The sequence below is a fragment of the Gekko japonicus genome, unplaced genomic scaffold (assembly GCF_001447785.1).
Source record: "Gekko japonicus isolate JY-2015 unplaced genomic scaffold, Gekko_japonicus_V1.1 scaffold5182, whole genome shotgun sequence".
NCBI lineage: Eukaryota > Metazoa > Chordata > Lepidosauria > Squamata > Gekkonidae > Gekko > Gekko japonicus.
This window is the reverse complement of record NW_015163776.1, coordinates 49,665-59,560: the sequence shown is the minus strand read 5'-3', so window position 1 is coordinate 59,560 and position 9,896 is coordinate 49,665. Positions and strand designations below refer to the sequence as shown.

The 9,896-nt window shown below is 51.8% G+C and overlaps 1 non-coding gene across 1 annotated transcript; it reads right to left on the bottom strand.

Annotated features, from left to right (window-relative positions):
- Positions 1 to 4,679: 4,679 nt before the first annotated feature.
- TRNAG-GCC lies at positions 4,680 to 4,751 on the bottom strand. The gene has a single exon. It is a non-coding gene; the product is annotated as a tRNA-Gly (tRNA).
- Positions 4,752 to 9,896: the final 5,145 nt, after the last annotated feature.

The window sequence follows — 9,896 nt, the reverse complement described above, 5'->3', positions numbered from 1 at the left end:
TCCTGATGGCACCTGGGTTGTGGACTGGATGGCCATTGGCCTCATCTAGCATGGCTTCTCTTACGTTCTTATGTTCTTGGAGATAACAGAGGAACATGGAATGAGGAAGATGAAAAAATGTGTGCGCCTGCCATGAGCTAGAAACAGAGGATTGGCAGAAGAAGAAGAAGTCCTCTGGGTTTTCAAGGTTCTGGCAGCCTGCCCCAATTCCGCTATGGGACCCCTGCCAGAGATCTGTTCTTCCGGCTAGCCAGTAAAGAGTTGGGTTTTCCTGTATGAAGAAGAAGAAGAAGAGGAGATTGGATTTATACCCTGCCCTTCACTCGGAGTCTCAGAGCGGCTTACAAACTCCTTTCCCTTCCCTTCCACACAACAGATACCCTGTGAGGTGGGTGGGGCAGAGAGAGCTCTTTCCCGAACTGCCCTTTCAAGGACAGCTCTTCTCAGAACTATGGCTTGCCCAAGGTCATCCAGCAGCTGCAAGTGAAGGAGTGGGGAATCAAACCCGGTTTCCCCAGATTAGAGTCCACACACTTAACCACTGTGCAAAACTGGCTCTCCTAAGAACATAAGAGACGCCAATGTTGGATCAGGCCAAAGGCCCATCCAGTCCAACGCTCTTTCACACAGTGGCCAAATATACCAGGTGCCATCAGGAGGTCCACCAGTGGGGCCAGGACATTAGAAGCCCTCCCACTGTTGACCCCCCCCCCCAAGCACCAAGATGACAGAGCATCACTTGCCCCAGAGTCCCTATCTATACCTTGTGGCTAATAGCCACTGATGGACCTCTGCTCCATATGCTTATCTAATTCCCTTTTGAAGCCGTCCATGCTTGTAGCCGCCACCACTTCCTGTGGCAGTGAATTCCAAGTGTTAATCACTCTTTGGGTGAAGAAGGACTTCCTCTTATCCATTCTAACCCGACCGCTCAGCAATTTCATGGAGTGCCCACAAGGAGTTCTTGTATTGTGAGAAAGGGAGAAAAGTACCTCTTTCTCTACCTGCTCTTTCCCATGCATAATCAGTCGGGCCACGAGGAGCAAGAAGAAGCCAGGTAAGTTGCAGAGCTACCCCTCCGGCCCGCCTTCAGGTACAAGCTCTCCCTCCTCTGTGAGGGTAGATCTGCGCGTTTCCCCCCCCCCATAGCTAGCAATCCAGAACAGTCCAGTGAAGCCTGAGCGGTGGGTGTTTCCTTCGTACACACTTCCGGTGATGTCAGGGGGTGTGGCATATGCAAATGTTATGCTAATAAGTCATGCTAATGAGCTCCTGTACCTCTTTGTCTACGAAATGACCCCTGCTTGCACCTCTGATTGAGTTAACGCCATCAGTGCCCCCTGCTTCAAACGCAGTATATCTTCCCCTCTCCTGCCTGCTGGGTTAGCCTTTACACAGAATGTGTGGCCAGATGACCTGCTTCTCAGGGGTCATTTTGTAGAAAAAGAGGTGCAGGAGCTCATTAGCATGACTTATTAGCATAACTTATTTGCATATGCCACACCCCCTAACATCACCTGAAGTGTGTCAGAAGGCAACGCCCACTGCTCAGGCTCCACTGGACTGTTTTGGATTGCTAGCTATGGGGGGGGACGACGTGCAGATCTGTCCTCGCAGAGGAGGGAGAGCTTGTACCTGAATAAAACTTGGTCTTAAAGGTGCCACTGGACTGTTTTGGATTGCTAGCTATGGGGGGGGGAACACACAGATCTGCCCTCACCGAGGAGGGAGAGCTTGTACCTGAAGGCGGGCCGGGGTGAGGTGGGGCTCTGCAACTTACCTGGCTGCTTCTTGCTCCTCGTGGCCCGACTGAGGGCTGCTGGGAGCAGGGGGCGGGGCTTGTTGCATGTGCCCGCCCCCTGGGCTCCTTACTGCCGGAGCTCCGCTCCTGTGCGCTCCGGCAGGAAATGACCCCTGCTGCTTCTACTGAACTCAATAAACTCGATCCTTTCGAAGGAACGTTGTTGAGCCTGATTGTTGTGGGACTCAGCTAAGCAGCCATCTGCTCCAGGGAACCTGATCCCTGTCATCTGGAGTCCAGTCACAATTCTGGGGGGATCTACGGGCCCCACACTAGCTAGACCCATCTACAGTAGCCAGACCCCCAAGCCCCCAAAAGAGACTTTGGCAGTGTCCCCTGGATTTCCTTTCTCTTTCCCCTTCAAGCCGTGTCTGAACAAACTCTGCCTTCCTCTGTGGGCTCCCCGTGGAGACCCAAAGCTCGGGTCAGGCTCCGAGTTCCCAAAAACGCGAAGGACCGACTCGCCCCCCCCTCCGATCCCACCCCTTTCCCCGCTTGGCGCGTTTGATGTTTTCGGTTTGTTATTCTTGTTTTATCTGCGAGGAGAGCAACAGAGCGGGCCCTCGGCGTTCTTTGCCAGCTGGTTATTTTTCATCTTGGGAGAAATTAATTTTAGTTCCTACGCAAACATGGACTGGAGCCAGTTGGGGGGGGCAAGACGGGGGGGGGAGATAAGTGCTTAGGTCTCTGTGTTGCCTGGCAGTGGGGGGGGGGGCAAGCGATGATTAATGGGCGGGCTTTTGGAAGGCCGGGGTTGTTTGGAAGCCTGTTTGCTAGGGCTGCCAACCTCCAGGTGGAGCCTGGAGATCTCCCAAATCTCAATTACAACTGAACTCCAAGCGGTAGAAATCAGTTCCCCTGGAGAAAATGGATGGGAAGAAGAGAAGAGATTGGGTTTATTCCCCGCCCTTCACTACCCGAGGGAGTCTCAGAGCGGCTTACAATCTCCTTCCCCTCCCCACGGAAGACACCCTGTGAGGTAGTTGGGGCTGAGAGAGGACTTTCGAGGACTGCCCCTGAGAGAGCAGCTCTGAGAGAACTTGTGACTGGTCCAAGGTCAAGCAGGCAATGTCATGATGACAAACACCCTTATCTGGTTAAGAGAAGAAGAGGAGGAGGAGGAGGAGGAGAGTTTGGATTTACATCCTGCCCTCCCCACAACAGACGCCCTGTGAGGTAGGTGGGGCTGAGAGAGCTGTCTCGAGAACTGCTCGTGAGAGAACAGCTCTGAGAGAACTTGTGACTGACCCAAGGTCATACCAGCAGCTGCAAGTGGAGGAGCGGGGAATCGAACCCGGTTCTCCCAGATTAGAGTCTGTTCTCCTAACCACTACACTAGACTGGTTGGATGGTGGACTCAATGGTGTTATACCCGGTTTCCCCAAACCTTGACCTTCCTGGGCTCCACCCCCACCCACCCCAAATCACCAGGAATTTCCCAACTGGGAGCTGCCTTCCCTACTGTTCATGCACCTGTGTTTGGATAGGCACAGATCCGCTTCCTGCTGGGTATCAGAAAAGGGATCCAGGCAGGAGGCGGGCAGCACCTCGGACCCGATTCCCAGGCCTGTAATAAGACTGCTGTTCTCAGAACTCGAGAGTGTGTTTTGGAAGCCTCTACAGCTGGGGTGTCGAACTCGTTTGTTAATGAGGGCCGGATCAGACATAAATGAGACCTTGTTGGGCCGGGCCATGCGTGTCATAAAACATAGTGCCAGGTAGCGGAGATACAAACTTCATAAAGGACACAAACACAGAGGGTTTTTTTTTTTACTTAAAATAAAAACATGCTTAAAACATCAGCACTCTTGCGATATTTTGTTTAACAGTGTCTGATAACGGACCCCTCTTGCTCTGAATTATTGCCTCAAAATGTCTGTGCTGTTGCCATCTTGAGTATATTTTGTTTATTTAACAGTGTCTGAAAACTGACACCGCTTGCTCCGAATTATTGCATCAAAATGTCTGTGCTGTTGCCATCTTGAGTCTGCTGTTCAGGTGTGTATCTGTAAGCTGCAAACGTATGATGACGCAGCAGCAGCAGAACTGGAAGAAGAAGCAGAAGACAGCTGGTTCCGCTGCGGGCCTGATAGAAGCCCTCCCGGGGGGCCTGATCGACCTGATCCGACCCCCGGGCCGCATGTTTGACACCCCTGCTGTACATGATATTCTGGTTCTATTTGTATTGATTTTGAACATTTATAGGCCACCTCTCCAGAGGCCTGAGACCACAGCCAAGAGACACCTGCGCCTTCCCCTTGTCCTTCTTCGTTCCCCCAGAGCAGTTGACGGTGGCCTGGTTACACAGGCGAATCTCCGTGGACTGAAAGGTGGGAGGGGGGCGGGGCCTCAGAGCAAGAGCACAGAATTGTCCTGACCCAGGTTCAGTGCCCAGCGTCTCCGGTAAACAGTGGGACACACTCGGAGCTGCTGGCGTGGCCTCGGGTCAGTCACGGTTCGGGAAGAGCAGTTCTCAAAAGACCTCTCTCAGCCCCACCTACCTCACAGGCAGCGTTCCCTCTAAGCTGCGTTTTGTGTGGTGGTTAAGTGCGCGGACACTAATCTGGGAGAACTGGGTTTGATTCCCCATTCCTCCACTTGCACCTGGCTGGATCACCTTGGGCAAGCCACAGTTCTGTCAGACCTGTTCTTGAAAAAGAGCAGTTTCTGTCACCTCCTCCTCCTCCTCCTCCTCCTTCTTCTTCTTCTTCTTCTTCTTCTTCTTCTTCTTCTTCTTCTTCTTCTTCTTCTTCTTCTTCTACTGGATCAGATCCTTGGTCTTTCAAAGTCAGTCTTGTCTACTCAGACTGGCAGTGGCTCTCCAAGATCTCAGGCAGAGGTCTTTCCCATCACCTATTGCCTGGTCCTTTTTAGCTGGAGATGCTGCTGGGGATTGAACCTGGGACCTTCTGCGTGGCAAGCAGATGCTCTACCACTGAGCCACGGCTCCTCCCCACAGCTCTCCAGGGTCTCAGACTGAGGTCTTTCCCATAACCTACTGCCTGGTCCTTTTAACTGGAGATGCCAGGGATTGAACCTGGGACCTTCTGCATGCCAAGTAGATGCTCTACCACTGAGCCACAGTGCCTCTTTATAGCTCTCCAGGGTCACAGGTGGAGATCTTTCCCATCACCTCCTGCCTGGTCCTTTTAACTGGAGATGCCGGGATGGAACCTGGGACCTTCTGCACGCCAAGCAGATGCTCTTCCACTGAGCCACAGCCCCTCTTTACAGCTCTCCAGGGTCTCAGGCTGAGGTCTTTCCCATCACCTACTGCCTAGTCCTTTTTAGCTGGAGATGCCGGGGATTGAACCGGGGACCTTCTGCATGCCAAGCAGATGCTCTATACCACTGAGCCATGGCTTCTCTCTGGGGGAGATGCTTGTTTTGCCTGATCAGACCTGAGCTGCTGTATGTTTTGACGCAGGGCTGCAAGAGGTTGCTACAGATTCTCCGGTGTTAATTTTTAAGGGGTGTTTTCTTTTGCATGAGCCCCTACCTGAAGCTGCATCATCCTCAGTCCATCCGGAACTCTATTCAGTGCAAACAAAAATGTCCGGAGAGGAAAGGGTGAACACTACCCCTCTCTCTGTTCCCACCCGTTTCTCTTCCTTGATAAAGCAATCCTGGCAGCTAAATTACCAAATGAAAAAAAGAAGAAACCATTTAAAATAAACATGGACTCTGCAGTTGAGCCCTAAGCTAATAAGCGGGGGGTCAGAGGAAAGATGCCCTGTTCACTCGATCACGCGAGAGACGTATGCCGCATCTAGCGGAGCGCGGTTCTCTCAGCCACTCAGTGGTCTCGTTGGGATGCTGAGAAACCCTGTTGACCTCGTGAACAGATTCTCTTTTTTTAATATTAAGAACAATCTGTTCCCTTTATTTAAACAAAAAAAAACCTTCCACGATCTTGCGTTTACATGTCTGCTTTCACGAAACTCATCGTTTGCTGTAGCCGCATCCTCTAAACGCCCCCCCCCCACCATTTCCTGTGTTAATCCTGAGGTTTTTCAAAACCCCGGGATTATTGAAACCTCCTTTTTCCCTGGGGAAAGTCATATCCTTCTAGGTTCGGCAGGAACAGTTTCAGTGTGAACTCCAGCCAGCATCGTGCATGGCTGGGAACTAGTGTTACCAGCTTCCAGGTGGGTGCTGGAGCAGGGGTGCCAGGCTCCAGGTGGGCCCTGGGGATCCCCCAGAATTATAGCTCACCTCCAGACTACAGACATTAGAATCATATAATCATGGAGTTGGAAGGGACCTCCACCAGTGGGGCCAGCACTCCAGAAGCCCTCCCACTCTGCCCCCCCTCAAGCACCAAGAAGACAGAGCATCACTGGCCCAGACAGAGTGTCTCATCTATTCCTTGTGGCTAATAGCCATTGATGGACCTCTGCTCCATATAGTTATCTAATTCCCTCTTATAAGAACATAAGAGAAGCCATGTTGGATCAGGCCAGAGGCCCATCCAGTCCAACTCTCTGTGTCACACAGAGGCCAAAAACCCCAGGTGCCATCAGGAGGTCCACCAGTGGGGCCAGCACTCCAGAAGCCCTCCCACTCTGCCCCCCCTCAAGCACCAAGAAGACAGAGCATCCCTTGCCCCAGACTGAGAGTCCCTCTCTATACCTTGTGGCTAAGAGCCACTGATGGACCTCTGCTCCATATAGTTATCTAATTCCCTCTTATAAGAACATAAGAGAAGCCATGTTGGATCAGGCCAGAGGCCCATCCAGTCCAACTCTCTGTGTCACACAGAGGCCAAAAACCCCAGGTGCCATCAGGAGGTCCACCAGTGGGGCCAGCACTCCAGAAGCCCTCCCACTCTGCCCCCCCTCAAGCACCAAGAAGACAGAGCATCCCTTGCCCCAGACTGAGAGTCCCTCTCTATACCTTGTGGCTAAGAGCCACTGATGGACCTCTGCTCCATATAGTTATCTAATTCCCTCTTATAAGAACATAAGAGAAGCCATGTTGGATCAGGCCAGAGGCCCATCCAGTCCAACTCTCTGTGTCACACAGGGGCCAAAATCCAGGGGCCCTCAGGAGGTCCAGCAGTGGGGCCAGAACTCCAGAAGCCCCTTCCACTCTTGCTCCCCACAAGCACCAAGTAGACAGAGCATCATTGCCTCAGACAGAGTGTTCCATGTCTCCTCTGTGGCTAATAGCCACTGATGGACCTCTGCTCCATATAAGAATGTAAGAGAAGCCATCTTGGATCAGGCCAATGGCCCATCCTGTCCAACACTCTGTGTCACACAGTGGCCAAAACGCGGGTTCAGGAGGTCCACCAGTGGGGCCAGAACTCCAGAAGCCCTCCCACTGTTGCCCCCCCAAGCACCAAGAAGACAGAGCATCCCTGCCCCAGACAGAGTGTTCCCTCTATTCCTTGTGGCTAAGAGCCACTGATGGACCTCTGCTCCATACATTTCTCCAATCCCTCCTCGAAGCTGTCTGTGCTTGTTGCCGCCACTTCCTGCGGCAGCGAATTTTGTAAAATAAGTAATTTACGAACTTTGTAAAATCAATCCATCCAGAAAAAGAGAGGCCTACTTAAAACAAGAAAAACCCCCGAAGCATAATCGATCCATTCAGCGTGGGTGAGGACCATTCCCAGCGGGGGTTTATTAACTGGCAATGTGTTCCCCCTAAGTTGTAGAATCTTGTGAGCAAAAATTCTACTTTGTGAGCTGCTGGCATTAAAGTTGTGAGCGAGCAATGTGGCTACTGCATAAATGAGTTGGCTCTGGAGCCGTCCTTCCTGAGCTGAGACAAAAAAGTGTGAGCTGGAGGCTAAAAAACTGTGAGCTAGCTCACACTAACTCAGCTTAGAGGGAACACTGGACAGGACTGCAGCTGAAGTTCGTTCAGGAACAAGGCAAAGAAAATGGCAAGACAGAAATCTTCAGCGGAACCTGTCTCTCGACCTCTCTGTTTTCCTTTATGCTCAGAGCGAGGGTTGCCCATTCTGGGTGGAGAACTACTTTTTGGTGGGGGAACCTGTGGAGGGCAGGGTTTGGGAAAGGGAAGGGACGTCATTGGGGTACAATGCCACAGAGTCTGCCCACCAAAGCCGCCATTTTGTCCATGAGAACTGATCTCTGCAGTCTGGAGATCAGAGGAGAAGGAGAAGAAGAGGAGGAGGAGGAGGAGATTGGATCTATACCCTGCCCTTCACTACCCAAAGGAGTCTCGGAGCGGCTTACAAACTCCTTCCCCTCCCCACAACAGACACCCTATGAGGTAGGTGGGGCTGAGAGAGCTCTTGACAGAGATGGCTCTTTTTCGAGAACAGCTCTTATCAGAACTACGGCTTTCCCAAGGTTATCCAGCCAGGTGCAAGTGGAGGAGCGGGGAATCAAACCCGGTTCTCCCAGATTAGAAGAAGAAGGATTGGATTTATACCCCGCCCTTCACTACCCAAAGGTGTCTCAGAGCGGCTTACAAGCTCCTTTCCCTTCCCCTCCCCACAGCAGACACAATGTGAGGGAGGTGGGGCTGAGAGAGCTCTTGACAGAAACGGCTCTTTTTCAAGAACAGCTCTTATCAGAACTACCGCTTGCCCAAAGTCACCCAGCCAGGTGCAAGTGGAGGAGTGGGGAATCAAACCCGGTTCTCCCAGATTAGAGTCCGCGCACTTATTGACGACATCAAACTGCACTACACCAAGAGAGAGCTCTTGACAGAAACGGCTCTTTTTCAAGAACAGCTCTTATCAGAACTACGGCTTGCCCAAGGTCACCCAGCCAGGTGCAAGTGGAGGAGTGGGGAATCAAACCCGCTTCTCCCAGATTAGAGTCCGTGCACCTAACCACGACACCAAACTGGCTCACAGTTGTCATACTTGGAGATCTTTAGATGCCGCCTGGCGATTGGCAACCCTCAGCTCAACACAACCAATCCAATTTGGCTACGTAATACCATTGCAGAGGGTAATAGAAAGTGGAGGTGCCTTCAGCGAATGAGCCATCTTTCCGAAAAATTGCGAAGAAGGCGATTGTGTTGTTTTGGGGTTTTTTGCATCGCCGAAAAATGTTCGCGGAAAACAGTCCTGTCGTTTCAGTTCAGCTCGGCTCCGGTGAAGGCTAATTATCCGCAGCTTCTCGATCCTCCCACCCCGAAGGCCTCTGGCTAATTTGTATGATGAATTACGCATGGTTCGCAGGCCGTGGTTAAATTTTCACCGGCACGCGAGATGCCAAGTCGGAGCGAGGGGATGCCCGTATTCCAGCGGCAGTCCTCCCGGCTATTGCTGACCTCCTCCCCTCCTTCCTCTGTTTACTGTACGGGACTCACCAAATTTGTTTATTGTCCTAAACAACATGTTTGCCCTGTGAAATTGGAAGATGAACGATGATGCTTCTTTGAAAGTGGAAGCTCTGCATGTGGCGGGGAAAATGTTTCCCAGACATGCTCCCGAGCTGCTCTATTCCTCAAAGTTTCTCTTCCCAGGTCACGCAAGTGAAAGACAAAACCCACCTCCCTCTGGTAGGGTAGCCAGTTCCGGGTTTAGGAAGTACCTGGATGGAGCCTGGGGAGGGTGAGGAGAGTTTGGGGAGGGAAGGGACTCAGCGGTGGATATTGCCTTGGGGTCCACCCTCCAAGGAGGCCATTGTCAGAACCCTCAGCTAACAACGAAGTACACACATTCAGGAACGGTTATACTTTTATTGCAAAGCTATAGATGCAGTAACACAGGCACTGTTAAGAATGGCCACAGCCACTAGAGCATAATAGGATATAGGGTATTCGTATGCACTGTTAAGAATGGCCACAGCCACTAGAGCATAATAGGATATAGGGTATTCGCAGGGCTGTTTTTGGGCAGGAACGCACAGGAACGGAGTTCCGGCTGGCTCCCAAGTTGGCCACGCCCAGCAGGAACTCGTTAGCATAACAGGCCACACCCAACAGCAGAAACTCATTAGGATTGGCTACAATTAGGGGTGTGTGGCCTAACATGCAAAAAGCCCTGGGTTTTGACAACAAGCAAGGTAAGCAGAATAAGAAGCAAAAGGTGGGTGTGGCTGGATGACCACACTTCTGGTAACATGGGGTGTGGCCTAATGTGCTAATGAGCTGTGCTCTCAGG